General features: G+C 39.6%; 1 protein-coding gene across 5 annotated transcripts in view; it reads left to right on the top strand.

Moving 5' to 3' along the window:
* Positions 1-15,178, top strand: part of LOC122407663 (general transcriptional corepressor trfA) — a 48,171-nt gene that overhangs the window by 11,152 nt on the left and 21,841 nt on the right. The gene's annotated exons all lie outside the window — the stretch shown is intronic.

A 15,178-nucleotide genomic window follows, 5' to 3' on the forward strand; every position in this document is an offset into this window, starting at 1 on the left:
CAACGATACAAAAAATCGCAGATTATAATAAATCTGTAGCGATATCGTGCACGGATGACGACACTGGAATGTTTTTCCAACTATCAATCCATGCATAATACAGGCTGAAATATCCGTAAACCGTTTGTCAGGTGATGAGAAAAAATCTCGCCTGCACAAAGTGCAGAACTATAAATTCAACAATCGTAGTCTTTACAGGTTTATATTATTTCTTCGTGCTCATAACGCCGACAATGTTTTTCCACCCCAAGAGGCTCGGGAAGACGCGCGGATTCCCGCAGCCTCGATGTACAGAAAAATATTGAGAAATACAGAGAAAAACAACAAAAATACGAGGAGCGATATTCATTTCAGCATCATTTATAAAACGATACCCAACCGCCCAACATTTCAGATTTATCAGGCAGAATTATTTGTGAAAGAGATGAAAAAGAGAGAGGGACTGAATGAATGATTAATGGACATTCATTTGTACCTCAAGAGAGTGATTCCATAAAAGAAAAACCAAAAACACAGGCAAAAAAGCAAAAATAACGAAGTTAAGAGCGCTATGTCAGAATATCAATGAATATGAAAACAAAAATTAAAAAAAGAGAGTTTATACATCGAGAATACACACACACAATAATGTTCATCAGCTCATAATCGTGCGTTATACGATCACTCGGTTAAAAAAATAATAAACATACAGAATTAGCATCCATTCGCTAACTGATTCTGAGCAATTTAATTTTTTAATAATTCACATCAAAACGTTCATTCGATTCGACTGTTATTATTACTGTTTACGATAGAAGTTTTTAGGAATCAAAATCAGCTGGTATTTTAGAGACGAATTTTTTTTAATTTCGAGAGATAAAGAAAAAATTGATTTCCCTGAAAGCCTGGTGCGATCCTCCGAGTTCGCGAGCAAGTCAAAAACTCATTCGGCTGCGTCTCGATTCTTTTCGCAAAAATTCTCTGCAGTTTACGAGTTTTTTAGGTCTTCTTTTTGCACAAAACAATCGAGCATCTTCTATTGCACACCTTCCAAGACTCCCACGCACGCAGCCACACGCACACACACACACACACACACACACACACACACACACACACACACACACACTCACTCACCTGTTGTATGATGGGAAGTAATGTATTCGAAAACGATTCAGTATTTATAGATAAACATCCGAACACTCTCGCAGTCTCTGGATATATTAGGGCGGAGCTAATGCCACGGACGTTCACATTCCAACGATTTTTTTTCAATCTTCTTCCTTTATTCAGCTTTTTCGTCCCGATCTTCGGGAATAATAATAAACAACAAAACGCATCTCGTTCTTTATTCTTGCCATGTTTATCGAGCGTAATGCATCGTGATATTGCGTATCCGAATAACATTATTTGCCGAGTGAAAAGTCTAGCGATTTCCTCGTTGTGGAAATCAAGCTCCCACTGTAGAGTTTTCATTGCAACACACATCGACTATGGGAATTTCTATATAAATGAACTATATGCAGTGCAACTTGTGGCTGAATATATATGAGGCTGTGTTGCAAGATAACGATGCATTCTTCCCTGCACGAATCATATCACTTATGCAAGATTATTTACTCTCTCAAGACACGAGATTGCCTTACATTTTTTTATTGAAAACCCATCAATGATTCGTCAGCAAATAATGTAAGAATTTTTTTCGCTAATTATCCCTCTCGTTTGAAATAATCTCTAATTTACTTGAGGAAAAACTATGATATAATGAGTTCGTAACGGGCGTACGATTAGCTATCAAATACCGACGCCAGCCACTGGCCAAGGTATCCATTAGTGTGCGATCGGAATTATACGTTGCGAGCTGCGAATGGATTTTATCCCCCGGTCTGATTTCATTTATTATTAGAGATCACATCACATTACCGAGTAATTAAAGGTCGCCGGTCAGACCCCGAATGCCCCGTGTGGAGAACAATGCAGTGATGATTTCCGTCAGTTAATTTCCTTAATGTCCTATCCTCGTGCGAGCCAAGAACTCGCGTCGTATTTACGCCGCTTCGAGTCTCAAAGACACGACACAACTTCACAGCAGCGCGATGACTAACAGCTTGCTCGCTCGAGCGTCGCGCCTTTGTGACACGTTAGGGAGCTATTCTTGTGTGTGAGATCCGAAAAATTCATCTTCTTTCTCGGCGATCATATTTTGACGAGTTCTTTCAACCAGGAAAATGGTTTTTTAACTTCGTAGTTCTCAAACTCCCGAAAATCGACGGTCGTCGGTCGCACGTGTTTTTTTTTTTGCAAACTACGTTCATCCGTGGCCTTGGTAGCTCGAAAATTAATGCGCGGTATTTATTGACCAAACTCTCATTCGGCCGGCAATTGGATTCTACAAAAAAACCTATTGGAACCGAAGAACTTTAATGATCGATTGACGATTTATTTACTTAAATTATTGGGATTTGATAAAATCGGACAATAAATTGGCTCGTGTTGCTCGATAGTTTTTTTTATTTTCTAGCCATTCGAAATTCGTTAAAAATGTTGGCAGCTTCAAGCGAGATGACTGAAATAAGTTTGCGAGAAAAGGTGGTTTTCGAAAACAAGCTAAAAAACCATGACAAAAGATCGTCTGGGCCGCGTTTTTGTTGGCTTCCAGGATGTTTTCGAAAGTTCCCACTCAACTCGAAACTCGCTACCAAACCACTATACTTTCGATTCGCTAAAAGTAGCGACTACGGAAACGACCGGCATTGAGAGGACTCATTTACAACGAATACGCAAACTTCTCGAGAACCAGTTCTTACTCCAGAGCCTGTCTAATGACTGCGCCGATATAACCGGAAGTAGATCAAACCTATATGATCGGATTAGGAGCTCACCGGGTTTTCAGAAATTCGTCTGATTTCGCGTTCTAAATCAGGCGATTCTATCAGGATTTCTCGAGTGTTTCGAATCCTTGAACACTCAACGGCTTCGCAAAAATTGCATGGACCGCGATGCGAATGCACATCACGTGCAAGAAAAATATCCGACAACACGGTTAGCAGAATTTTTTTAAAGGAGCCTCTTCTTGATCGAGAATGTTTGTCAACGAACACGAAACATGTTTCAACTTTCGTTTCGAAAAGTTTATAAATCTATCAAGATTGCCTTGATCCGAGGACGATGGTGTGTTCGAGCTCACACTCCCAATGAATTTTTAATCCTCCGAGTCTTTATTTAAAATAACTTGTATATCAAAATGAATGATATTTATTGTCTTGGAGTGATAAATCATTAGTCAGATTCATTGTGTGTTGAGATTTTAGAACGGTTTTCTTCCATTCCATGAATTCAGGGAACCGACGCAATTGAATTTGAAAATCTGCCTTTTCGAATGACGAACAATGGAAAACGGCTCTGTCACGTGTTACTTTAGAAAAAAACTTCTCATGAAGCGGCTCAGACGAATTAGCATGATTCATAAGACAAAATGGAAACATTCCTAAGCTCCACCGACGGCGGAAGACGTTCGAAGATACAGCTCGACATAGTTCATATTTAAATTCTTATAGTGAAACGGCGTATAGCTTTGCGAGCCGGAGAAATGCACCTGTGATTAGCCACGGTAGAAGGAATAGGTTTTTCGCAGTTTTCCAATCTAGCGAGAGCAGAATGGCTGTAGCAAAAGTTACATCCAGAGAGGGAAGTCGCGTCCATGCGGGGACTGACCACTGACCCGCGACGACCCTGTAATAGCCGGAATGCTCGGCAGAGGAGAGAAGCATAAGTATGACAAGAAAGTATGTTTCCTCTCGTATGGGAACGTGTGTCGAAGCGTGGAAATGAAAAATGAATGGAAAATCAAAGCTCAGTTGAAAGCACTTTATGTATGGGAGCGGAAGCGAAGCTGCTTCGTGAAATTATCATTCAATCAGTAAAGCAAGCACATCCACGACGAGCTTTATGATCGATATTATTTGAAAGTGTTTGTAAACCGAATTTTCTGTCGGAGAGTGCGTGGAATGGATTGGTAGAAAGGAAACAAGGGAAAATAATCGAATTGAAAGGACGCTGAGGTTAGCTGACGTCTCTTGGGATGCCGAAACATTTGTCTCTTGCTAAAGAGGACATTAGAACAGAATAAAGTGCGCATACTTCTGCGTTGAACTTTCGGAACACCGAGAGTTTCAGCAGGTGTAATAATATTCGTAAAGAATGACTTACGCAATTTTTTTTTCCTACATCGTTTTAACGGTCGTCAATAAACTTTACGAAACTATTATGACGCTCGCTGGAAACGATCGGAGACACGACGCTAGTGCCGAGGGAAAAATTAGTCGTTGCGCGTTTTGAGTGTTGAATTTTCGTCGGGAAGGTTCGCTGCTCGTTCGATGCGTGTGCAAAACCCATTGGTCAATACATGCTCGACGTATGGCTCGTGTTTTCAGCTCTGAATATATGCGGTTAACTCGTGTGTGAAAGTGCCGTGAGAAAGAAAATCTCTGGCGATACACCTTGGGACATCTAGAAATGTGGCATTCTCCTCTGTTCCTGGTTTATATTCTTTGATCGCGATCTTTTCCCGCTGCATGTCTCTTTGTTTTTAACAACTCCCTGTCGGTAAACGCGTTTCGTCCAAGATACATGGGAACCAGAGAAATCAAAAGCGTGACGAAATCGGGAGTAGTGCGCTCGAGAGACTCTCCTGAACTCCGTTGCGAAGTTCACTGATGCACGGAATACTATAAAATGCATGTTCCACGGACACACCGATTAGTTGCTTGAAAAAGACCGGGAACTTATGGTTTAAGGAGATGCGAGTAATGTGAGATACTGGAGGCAAATGTCGAATATCAAAAAGGATTGAAAAGGTCACGCAAGTGGATTATCACGGTCCTCGCAGAAATCAACGATCTTCGCCAAGTTTCCTCGCAGATTTCCCATCCAAGGCACACGCTTACACAAAGGTTTGCAGATAATAAAACGAGCACCGAAATAAATGACTTGCAGATGCTGAAAAGAGGATGAAAAAGAATTGAAAAAAATGTGTGTTAAAAAACGGACGATTGCAAACGTGATTGACAGCATACGATCGAATGTACGGATGAAAACAATTTAATGATTCTCGAGTACCTGCATGTAGTCGAGCGGTCGGAACAAGGATGATAAACGCTTGCTGCGCCCAATCACTTTGACCTTCTCCCGCAGCTTTTTCTCACTTTTCATCTCGCCCGAAGATAAAACGGTGAAGAACAAATGAAGGAAACAACGAAAAAAATAGAGCAAGAAAGACAAACGAACAGGCAGGCTCGCAATGCCCGGGCACGCAACGAGTGACGTGCGTGTATGGAGTGCAAAAAATATTTCTTCCTATACCCACAATTTTACAGATTCGCATCGAAGGGCGAGCGGTAGATATATGGGTCGCATCGTTTTCTTACCATCTTCGTTATAATCATCGGAGCAACCAATGAAATAAAGCGATCGAGAATAGCGCGCTTCCCCACTCGAGCTCGCTCGCCCTTCTTTCTTCTCTTTTTCTTCCCTTTTCTCCCTCGTTGTTCGCGGTTCTCGCAAGAATTATATTTCGAGCTGCTCTCTTACGCCCAAGTCCACCACCTGGTCGCGTGTACGTTTACTTCAATGTACTCTGTACATGCGTATATATAGCGAGGACGGGTAGCGATCGGGAAGTCTAAGTACTTTCATGCACGCACGCGCAGCAGCGTATACACAGCGTGTATACAATAACGTGTATCGTGAATCGGTGCACACGTGAAGCGATATCGCGCTGCGCGGACCGCCACGAAGAACAAATGCCTGGGTACAGGAATGCGATTATTTGCCATTAAAAATCGCGTTAAATTATTTAATGCCGAATCGATGGTGTATAATTATGGTATACGGACGGTGAATCGACAAACTCTTTCGAAAGCCGCGCTCCCCTTCATTCCGTATTTACGGGGCGCATCGGTCAATCCTTCTTGAAATATGAGTTTTTTGATGCATTGTTTGCCGGCGAGATGGAAGCAGCAGCGAAAGTCCGTAGCTCGCTGGCAAATAAGCCCGATGAATTACCTTTTAATTCAAGGTGCAGCTGCACAACCGACTGATCCTAGTCGTCTATAGAAAGTCTAACTCTAGCAACACAACGAATAAAATCGCTATTGGAATCCCTGCCGATAGACACACTTCGACTGAACCGCATCTCAACCGCTCCACTCAATTCGTCTTCACTGCTCGCACGCTCCGTGGCAAATTTATTGAAGGATTCGCGCCACCGGCGTCAGGACACTCCTCACAGGAAAAGGCTACATTGACGTATTTCATCCTGCATATTGTTTCGCAACTCGTCTTCGATCATACGCACAACTCTATACAGATGTACGCGAAATAAATTGAAACGTGTGCACAATACGATAGACCTTCGTGCAAACCTGATCCTTTCTCACCGTCGTCGAGTCGTAAGCTCACCTGTGAGCGCACCTGACGGGAAAGGGTCATTAAGATTTCCATCACACTGTGTGGCTGATCCTGTCATTGCTAATCGTTATTCAACGCCGGAAACTCAAAACCAGAAAGATTCGCTCGTGTATACGATTGCTTGTGCAGTGTAGAGTATACTCGAACGTGAAACAAAAATTAACGATCCTACTCTTGGAATTGTGCAGGGGGAAAGGAAGACCGGAAAAACGGTGCTCAGGATCGAAATGTTTAGCAAAAATTGCAATTCTCGGCGAATATGTCTCGGGCTATTTATCACGGAAGTCGCCATCCTTATCAACGAGTAAATAAAGCATAAATTATTCTGACATTTCGAGGAGGATAGAAAAGCAATTTTAGGAACCTCGAAACTAGTGAAATCGCATCTTCACTGCTTCAATAATTACCTTGGTGGATAATCTTATTCTTTCAAAAACCTCTTTATTTCCCAGGTTCATAACAAAACAACCTTTCACGCGATCTCAAAACTAAGATTTCTTCTTATTTCTTTTGAAAAAACGCACCGCTTCTTCGTAGTGTTTTTTTTTTTCATTTATTTGGTCGACGTGATTCTTATGTTCTTCTCGACCACTGCTGTACACGCGAAAATAATTAACGACTGCATTCTTCGCTTCGACTGAGCGTAGAACAATGTAAAACTTGAAAACAAGTGTAAAGTTTGTGTCTTCCATTACAATTACGAAATCTATTTGGTTTCAAAATGCATTCGAAAACTTGAAAATATACGCCACGTTTAAATTATGCACAAAAAAAATTATTTTGATGCACCGTACCAAAAGGACTTGACACTTTCCAGCAATTTTTCATCCACAGCGAATGCTTATCCTTGAAAATTCATTAAAAAATTATATAGTCCTTTGCATATTTTGATTGATTCTCCGTCAAAGAGGCTTTCTTCCACTCATCTCATCAGAAATTATCACATTTTCTCTGTTTATTTGAGCGTCGCGCTTCTGTTGCACCTTTTCTTGAGTCTGTGAAGCACGACTCACTTTTGTGTGCAGTTGCCACCCACAAATCGCGCATGAGTCACTTCACACTTCGTGTATATACGTGTGGAACATTCGTGTGCGAATTATTCCGTGGGTGGATGTTGTACTTAAATATTGCAAGGAGGACAATGCAAAAGGGGATTGCAATTAGACTCAACGCCCCTCGTAAGGATTCGAGAGATAACTCCCTCCTCTTCTCCGCTTATCTCTGTTTCTTTCTCTCAGTGCGAGTTTTCTCGGAGCAGAGGGTTTTAATCGTGAGAAAGTTTAGCGATACTTCTCGTCTAATGTTTGTTGCAATTACTATAGAGACTTATTTTCTCCTCTGCTATATTTCCTTCTTCGTGAAGATATTAAAGTGACGTCTGATTATTTCTTTTGTTCTGAAAAAAGTGATTCTCAACAATTACTCGGTACAGATGTCTAAATATTAAGAAATTGATCAAATTTGGTGATAATGTTCTTCAACATCAAGTGCGAAAACACAAATTTTTTCAAAATTTTCTTCTACTTTTAGTTATCGAGTAATTACGCATTAAAGCAGATTTCTTATGCCCGGAATGTATACCTATATATATGGAAACGCTATGCTTATACGCGTGAACTTTAGTGATCAATTAATCGATAACTGTGTAGAAGAAAAATCTTTAAAAATTTGTAAAATTTTATAAAAATCTGAACTTTTTGAAATTTCTTATGTTTTTAGCATGGTTTAGCATGGTTTAGCATGGCAACATTGTATCGCCTGTACCGAAACTCCTTAAAAACTACTATGATTCTTAATTTTTGAAAAAAAAACAGCTGTTTATCTGTGGCTTTTTACCAGCGAGTATGACTATACTTTGTTAGTAATAAAATAATCGTGGCTATTAGCTTTTTTAACTTCACAAAAACTGGTCAATCCTACAACGACCTTTGCCGTTTCATCGCTCGAGTATAACACGGAAACGCGCAATAGCAAGAATTGTTCGCTGGCGTCTCGACGCCGATGAATAAAATACTAACATGGGCGGACTTTAACGCTATACGGCGATCTCCGTTCCTACATTCCCATATGAACAAACGATTCTTCTTTTATTAAAGTAGTTTGGCTGTTCTATTACTAGTCAAGTTTGCAACTACTTTATGTTAATTAATTCCAAGTCTTAATTATTAATAAAATCGAATAAACACTTACATTGAAAATATTTTTATCGTTAGGATGTAATAAAATGCTTTAAAAAAGATCATAAATGAAAAAATCCATACGTCAACTTGACTAGTCAATGATTGAGTCGGTACCGGTGACACTTTAAGGAAGTTGAAGCGATATATATAGGACATCATACGAAAAATACATTAGATTTTATTATTCCAAAATAATGAATTGAAAATTTACGTGAATCTTGTTGAATAGCGCTTAATTATGTGTGAAAAATTTGAAGAGGTTTCACCGCCTGGTAATCGAGATATTCATTGTCGAAAATGACAAGGTTGAACATGGGCTCTTATGGAAGCTTTCAAAAAATTGCAAACTTCAACAATAAATATCTCAATTTCACGACGGTGAACCATCGGCATATCCCGCCAGAAGTTTAATACTGTCTTAAGCTTTCTGTTTTAAAAATTTTTATGTGCAAAGTTGGAAAATAATTTTAACATAAGATACGCTTCAACCTCCTTAAATACGCATAACCTATAGGGAGCATTTTTATTGTGCGAAAGAAAGTTTATATCCGCGTAATGGCCCCGAGATAAAGGAATGGTCAGTTCATTAAAAAAAAAAAGCAAAGTTACTAGACGACAGCACGCGAGTCAGTTTCAAAAATAAATTTGACGAAATTCCCGCGATTCCCGAATTTGCCCGAAGTTCAATCAGCTCTTACCAGTTAGCCCAACGTAACGACTGACATCCGCTTTCGACGTCAAAAACTAAAGTCTTTTCGTATTTTCTATCTTAAAAGCCCCGTAAGCTAATGTTTGTTTTAAAGCAATAAAATTTGTGTCAAAAATTTTCTTCACGATATAAACTTTTCCGAAGCTCGAACAGCGTAAAATTTTTTCACAATTTATATTATCGTGAGTTCTCCCATAGAGTACCGTGTTATAAAAACTCAACATTGTAAATGAAATAATTGAAAATTTTTGCCCGTAAGAGGCCCCGGAACTGTGCTTATCGTTATCAGGGAACCTCAAACTATCATTAACCGTAAAGAAAAGTGCTTTAATAACGAATAAATCTTTATCGTTTGTTAATCATTGTGTATTTGCGGAAAGGACGACGAGCAATGGACTCGTAAGATGGTGCTCGAGAGGATATCGCTTACGTGCGAAAAAGTATAACGGTTTTATACGAAACAAACAACATGGTAAATACAACGCTAAATGTTAAAAAACATGCAATCTCAATGCGAATTACTTTGAAAGATACCTCGCACGCATAACTCGTCCGCCATTTTACTATTGGCGCATGAACTATCACAACACGAACGAGTTCGCTACATATCCACTCAGGCCATTGACTCTCCTACCGGTTCCGAAACTTTCGCCGATGCTTTAATATAGAACACGTGTCTTTATACTTTGGTGATATCCTTCGAAAGGAACGTTTGTGTCATTCTGATTGAATTTTTTCGGTTGATCGGGGCGGAACGTTTGGAAGTAATTAGAAAGTCGAAATGTGTAAAAACAGGACAAACTTTAAGGATTGCAACGATTTGTTCAAGTTTTATTCACTATAACGTATCGAAACTTTCAAAATCTCTTCGTTTTCTTACGATAGAAATTTGCCATCGACCGGCATCGGAATAGAGGAGTAACCTTTTTTTCGTTATCCATTTGAACATATTATTGACGCTAATGGCTTTTAAATCAATACAAAAAAAAGCAATCGCAAAGTCAGCTCTCCAGTCCAATTAGAAAGCGTGTCCGTAAGCTCAGATTCACTTGTATATTATGCCACGGAATTTTCCGGCACGTGCAATAATATTTTTTTTTCCTAATCTGCTGCGCGTTGAAACGTTAATTAACTCCATCTTTTGTATATAATTTCAATGGTCGTTAAATGTTTTATGGAGAATCTCGGTTCCGTCAGATATTAAGCTCTTAGATTCGATCTAATAAAGAGAGAGAAAACCGTCAATTTCGGATAAATAAGTAAACGGGGGTTCTGCGTTACGCTTCCTCTGCAAGGTCGGTCTTGAACCAGTCCCGTTAATATTTCTTCCTGCTGAAGAGTCTGGAAAAACGTTATTTGTAAAAACTGGCTAATTCCGATCCAATTTTCTCTCAACTTTGTTTCTTTGTGCCTGTGCCAGCATACTTTCTAATGGAAATTCAGATCCGGCTGTTGGCACAGTTGTTTTATATTTCTCCCGAGCCCAACTAAAAATATCCAATTGAAGTTTGCATCGTACAAAAGAAGCAACTAGTTGAAATTTAATTTCAGAATATTTCCTCCGTTTTTATGAAAAAAGGTGTGAAAATTTCATATTTCATTTTCAATTATACTCATAAATTAAATTGAACAAATGTACAATGAGTCTCCATTTTTGCAAGACATAATGTCCAGTTTCTCTTCTGCTCATTAAGCATTTGTTTTTATTCATAAATGATTGAGCTCCAAAATAAACGAGGTGAAGGCCACAGTAATTGATGGGGCTGTGTCAAGAGAACTCAACAAAACAAAAAAATCTATACCGTGACGATTTTAAGGTTGATTTTATTTGGCGAAAAATCTATTCATTTCGTTCGTCTACATTGAAATTAGAATGTACAATACCCCACCAGAGCTCCGAACCGAATACTAATGACCAAGTGATTCCAATCGCACTCGTCGAGTGACCGGTGCCAGCAGGTATCGATCATGCAATTGCGTAATCCCCAAGTTCTCCAGCTATTTTTACACTTCATTAATTTCCACAGAGACCTGTACAAACGAAGCCATCAGGTAGTACGAACCGATTGGTTTATAAGTAATAAACCAACCCCACTGGTCGATTTACCGTCCATCCATCTATCGTGATATGAGGATGCTAGCTTTCAAGTGCAACCAGCGAATGTCTAAAAATAAACCTGTCCCTCCGGCACAGTGAATAGTCGAGAGCTCAAGCGCGTGGCTATCATAACCGTGATATCCTGATAGCTGGTTCGATGTGGGGTCTGTAATAACCAGACTCCATTTTATAAGGATTATCCAAGTGTCACAACTTCTGTAGATGAGACATCAAGCTCGAATTCTTTTTTTTTAGTCATAAAAACTCGCGCGGTACAAACTAATGCAAAAGTATACGGATAACTACCGAGCTCAACATTTCAATAAAACTTTGAAAGTAAGCGACGACTCTAATGGAAATAAATAAATGTTTCGTCTTTATTACCCAAAGCTCTCAGGCTCAGCGAATGTTGATGTTCGTCGAAATACTTTCGACCGTAATTAAGCAGTTCAATGTTCAAGAAATCATTTATTTATGGTAATTGTCAGTATATATATGCACAGAAAATTGGCAAAGTTTGACAGAAATCGTTATTGTACCGCAGGTTAAAATTTTCCGTGTAACCGTTTTTGAGGGCAATTTGAAAAAATGACAATAACACACACGACGTTAATTGCCACAAGTGTGAAACTCAACGAAACTTCGTAACTGCATTATCAAATATTACGTTCGCTCTCGCTCCCGTACACGATGCAGTGCTTAATAATTCTTAACTTTGAACGCTGCTCGAGCCGAGACTCTTGAGGAAAAAGTCACCTGCACTTATATCGATCCTTTTTGTGTCTTCTCGCGTGATACTTGAACCCTGTATGTGTGTGTGTGTGTTCATATCAGTGGAGGATTATACGGGCACGTTACACTTAGATATGTATCCATGTTTTAACCTGTCGGCCATCGTACTGCGTCCCATAGACGGAACCTAGCACAATTATCGATCGCGCATGTATTTGCCCTTGCGTAAAATACACGAAGCGGTCTATTGTGCTCAAAGGTATGACTCGAGTCGTAGGGCTCTGACTTTAGCTTGGCCGAGGTCAGCTAAATAAACGGCTACTGGGTGATGCTTGTTTCGTTCACGCGCGAGAATTCATTTTGTAAAATTCTTTTATTTCCGACTTTTGTGGCTGAGGAAAAACCTGCTCATTTCCATATATTTTCTTGAGAATGAGTGAGACGTTTATTCGAGGCCCAATACTCTCGAGTCGTTTACAAAGTGTTCCTCGAGTCCGTCTTGACATTCACACTTGCTACTTTGGCTGCACGTATTCGACAGTACAGTGTGGGCTTTTAAAAAGGAGAACAACGATCCCCAGTATTTAACATTCGCGTTGATTGTTAAAACGTAAAATCGACAATGCGAGAATGGCTGCGCAGTGCTGGTTCAAAGTTACAATCACGAATACGGGAGCCCCTTTGATCTCACGCCCTTAAGGCTCGTGTGCTCGTACGAAGGTCCTCGAATTTGTTAGAGTTCACGCTAACGGTCACGGAACGATGAATCTTCTTTCGACATTTATTCGACTCTTCCTACCCTTTGGTTAGACCTAGGATAACCTTTTATTAAAGCTCAATCACCCGCTGAGCTTATCCACAATATTGGTGAGGCGCAAAATGAGAAAACTCGTGAGGGAAAAAACTCATAAAGTGGCACTTGATCCCCATTTTTCTTTTTCCTGCACGTTTACCTTCACGAATGTCGGCTGGTATGGACACGAAGGATGAACGTGACCTTAATCTTACTCGCGAGTTCGGCTACGAAAATAAATTGCCTCGGAAGGGTGTTATCTTTGTTGACAATCTCAAGCGACACACCATGCTTCGCCGGTATTTTTTGTTTCGAAAATTTCGATAGAGACCACCGGTACGAAACACTGGGGAATCGAGGGTGGAAAGTTCTCGAAATGAATTCATTTTCATTGAGGAAATGATTTTTCCAGGTATCTTTGATCGTCCTTAACTCAAATTGCGTTCGAGCCGATAAAGACACTCGATCGACAAAAAAATGGTAATTGTTTCACCTTGTACGTAAAAGTATGATGACCCAAAGGTCTCGAAATTCCAAAGACATTCGCAGAAAAAAGAAATGAGGGGAAAAAACGTATTCATAAGCATTTAAGTGGCAGAGCGTTGTGCAGTTCTCGGCGTCACAATTCTTCCATTGCGGTCTCTCGAGGGGTCAACACAATTTTCTTCTCGTTAGCATTGGCCATGCATTACGAGCCCAGTATGCAGATGCATATGGATATCTGTATGTGCCGTACCTCTCCATTTTTTTCTGTTCCTCCGTCTCCACAACAGAAAATAAACGCTGGCGCATTTCATTGCCAACTAAAGTATACCGAGCTCGTCACTCGTTGTGGCCACACAAAGCGATATACGCGATCTCGAAACTCGAGAAAAATACAAAACTCTTTGGATTCTCGACACGTACGCAATGCTCCGTGACACTGATTCCTCGTGGCCGAAATTTTTTCATTATTTGCGTAGTCGTACGTCTTTCGAGCAAAGTAAACCGAAAAAAATCACAAAATGAACTTGTAATAGAGCGCACGCAAACAGAGAATACATTTTCCCATTATGGGAATATTCAACGTTACTTCGTGTCGATCTCTCATCACGTTTCGTCAATTCAACTATTCGGGACCAGCTTCACAGAGACTTTACAATGCGGCAGCAGTCAAAAAAACTGTCCAATTTGAACCTTTTGATTCAAACTTTAGCTCTGCATGGCTCATACGAAGTTTCTTTTATCTTTGAGTCTTGCAGCCACTGATTTTGTATGCAAAAAAAATAATTTCTTGTTAACGCTAAAACTGACGGAAATATTTTCATAAGTACTCGCAATTATTGTTCAATGGTTAAGGAATTGGAAAAAATTTACGATTCGAACTCTGCTGAAAAAGTCACGATGATTGGGTAATGAATGCATGGCAAAAAAATTTTCTCGCATTCTTATGATGCAAACTTCAATACTATAAACATTCTAAAACGATTGCTGCATATTTACTGCGTGAAGCAGTTTTGTATTGGAATTTCATAAAAACAAATCGCCGTCCGGCGTCAACCGCGAATTTCCGGTGACGAGAAATGAACCGTAGTTTCCGGCACACTAAGACGCCCGGATACAGACTCCAGAACGAGAGTAAATCAGCTTCAGTTATTAAATGATAAAGTCATTATTTTCAATTGGCATCCTAAATATAATCAGAGACTTTCTATATTTTAATCTGTTGAGAAATTCATTCATTACTGTAGCTGACGTCGAGTTCACAGAAAGTTAAGGGGGGATCCTGCTTTAGAAAGTCAAAAAAATCGATTGTTTTCGGGAATGTTTTTGAATAGACGGAAGCAACTCACCATAGTAAACTTTTCGGTAAAGTTTCAAAGACATTTCAAGAGTACAAAAACATTTTTTTCATGTGAGAAATACTAATTTGTACATGGTTTATGCGCAAAGTCTGATTGTCAAAGTTTCTCAGCTGCGTACGATGTGAAGATCGTAATTATTATCTGCAACGATGATTCCAATTTTTTTTTCCATTTTCATATATATATTCCTTTCATATGAACCTATGAAAACCCGAAAAAAATGCGAAATTCTATATTTTTAGCGAGTTAGAGAAAAAACGCTACCAAAGAAGAAGAAAGACACTTCAACGTGCTGTAAATATGGAATTTCGCATTTTTTTTCGGGTTTTTATAGGTTCATATAGAAGGAAATGATATAAAAATGGAAATAAAATT

This window comes from Venturia canescens, chromosome 3, assembly GCF_019457755.1.
Source record: "Venturia canescens isolate UGA chromosome 3, ASM1945775v1, whole genome shotgun sequence".
Taxonomy (NCBI): domain Eukaryota; kingdom Metazoa; phylum Arthropoda; class Insecta; order Hymenoptera; family Ichneumonidae; genus Venturia; species Venturia canescens.